Source organism: Seriola aureovittata, chromosome 12, assembly GCF_021018895.1.
Source record: "Seriola aureovittata isolate HTS-2021-v1 ecotype China chromosome 12, ASM2101889v1, whole genome shotgun sequence".
Classification (NCBI taxonomy): Eukaryota; Metazoa; Chordata; class Actinopteri; order Carangiformes; family Carangidae; genus Seriola; species Seriola aureovittata.
In genome coordinates this window covers 24,642,946-24,645,547 of record NC_079375.1, presented here as the reverse complement: position 1 = coordinate 24,645,547, position 2,602 = coordinate 24,642,946, and positions in this window count along the sequence as shown.

The following is a 2,602-nucleotide window of genomic DNA, read 5'->3' as shown; positions in this document are numbered from 1 at the left end:
AATACGTCCTCTGAGTAGTGCTGTCTTCGGGTCAGCCTGGACGCTGCGGTGACACGGTATCATAAAGTGACAAGACAAGCCAACTGGGCCGGGCCGCGGCTAGCTGGTTAGCATGCTAACTACAGCAGAAGAAAAGAAGCGATAGAAACAGGGTTGTTCTCCACCTGTGGCCCCTCTCTCCCTGACTTTCCTCTCTCAGTCTCTCTTACTATCACTATCTAAATCAAAGTGATGAAGTATTTGTTTTTCATCTGCTAATTTATGACTGGTGAAGTTAAAAGCTTTGTCGCAGCCGGGTTCGTCGCTTTTTAGTGTCCCCCCGGAAACACTTCCATTGTGTCGTGAGGTAAATGCAGCATGTGTCGTCAAATTGATGGAGATGTTTTCCTGAAGTTGTTTGTGTTTCGTCTATTTGCATGTGTTTTCTTAAGCTGCAGTGCGTTGAGCTCTCTCAGCCGCCGTACCAGCAGAGTTCAGAGACTTGCGGAATAAAAGCCAAGGAGCGCTGAAGCTGTTTCTAGCAGCATGTGGAGGCAGACACTTGTTTTAATAGCCTCTAAGTTATGCTGTGCAATCTCAACAAAAAAACCTGCAGTCTCACTTTATCTAGCAGAGCGCTGCACTTCATTGACGTTGCATTCACATATCAGATTATTTCTGAAATGAGGAAATTGAAGCCAGTGAACTGACTGAACAAAAAGCGCACCCCGGCCCTGATAAACATGAGTCCCTCAGCCCAGATATTGCGTTTTTTTTTTTTTTTTTTTGGTCTGACAGCACAGTGCAGGCAGTTGAAATTTATCCCCCGTGTGATGACATGAGAGGTCGGCCAAACCCTCCAGTATGTTTGCGTAGCTACCTGGTTTCGAGAGGGGGAGTCAGTAAACAGGTGAAAATGCTACAAATAGAATCTAGCCACTTAAGAATATAGTCTTGAGGGAGGGCAGCCTGTTCCCGGGTCTGCGTCAGCACTGACCTTTTTGCTGTTTGCTGAAGGGATTTGATTTCACCTCTACCTCTCTCGCTTTGACTTTTTTTCCCCAACATTCACACTTAAGCCATCTGAGGAGGATAAAATGGCAGTTTTGTCCAGGAAGGAGAAGCTGTGGTAGTTCAGTCACGGGCCAAGTGATATCACACCAAACGATACGCTGAGGAAATGTTTGGCATTTTTATGCATCGTGGCGGTGGAGGTTTGGCATCTAGGATTTCTATAAGCAAGCGTGCATGCATGCATTTCATAGTGAGGTCAGAGGTCAGGGCCAGCACAAAGTATGGACTAATGAAGGAAACAGTGTTGTTGTTACAAGTCTATAGCCTACTCATATATGTACTTCTGCTCATTATTAACCCTTGCTGTGAACCACTGCTGAAAGTTATGAGCACTCGTCCCCCGCTGGTTGCTTAAATATTTAGCCTGCAGCACCCTCTGCTGGAATTACACGACCAGACCACACTGTCTGTGTGAGAACAAAAAAAACAAAAACATTTATCATTTCTTTAAAAACCTAAAAAGTCTGGATCACATTAAGCTCCATAACAAGATGAGCCACTCACACACAAAATATGAAAAAATAAATAGCTTGAAGTGAAGCTAGCAAGAGTGAAAACCTTAAGCTCTTTTTCTGTGTTAAAAAGCAAAGCTGGTGAGAAGAAAAGAGAAGGAAAAATAATATCTACAGCTTCATTATTCTCCACTTCCTAAACAAAGCTGAGCAAACAGCAGTTTTCTTTTTGTGGCTTTTGTGGCTGGGAGATTGTCTGATATCATGAACGTCTGCAGGTTAAACATGAGCCATGTTTTCTCTCACTACTGTTCCAGCTGACAGTCCTATTTATCAATTTCTACTTTTAATGGCATGTTATGTTCCATAGGAAACTATTACAAGGCTCAGCAGCTTTGAAATATAGGCCTGGGAATGAATACAATACTCAGTCTTTTTAAAACAACATCTGGCCAACAACATCTGGGCAGCCTGTGTTTCAAAGATGGAGATCGTTTACTACATTTCACTTTTTCAAAATTCTCGTATAAAGGAAGCTACTGTGTTGTAAGCGAGCGCATACACCTTTACACACACACATATAGTTTAGACACAGGAGTTCTCACTAACACCCCCCCCCCCCCAAAAAAAAAAAAGACAAATCATGATTTTGAAATTCCCTTTGAAAACAGAAATTCATGGTAATGCCTCATGCAATTGCCCTCATTAATTGCCTTCAGATATTTGTGATAATCAAATAATTTAATTTGGGGTATTTCTATTATATTATATTATACAGTAATATAAAGGAAGATAATCTAAATCAAGTTAAGGTAAGATAATATAAACTAAACTAAGACAATGGTTTAGCAAAGCCATTCTGTGTAAATATAATCAAAGCTAACAAAAGCAGATTGAGCAAAGATAAACAAAGCCAAGAAAAGCTCGCCAGGTTAGAGGATGATGTATTTGTTTAACAGGGAGCTGCTTTTTGGGGATTGATGTCTCGGCTGCAGAATAAATAACATCATTTTGAACACATGGCATCAGACTAAGGTTTAACCACTGAGAAGAAAAGTTGCAGCCGAAAAGTCACTTGTTGATACTTTCTGGTACCT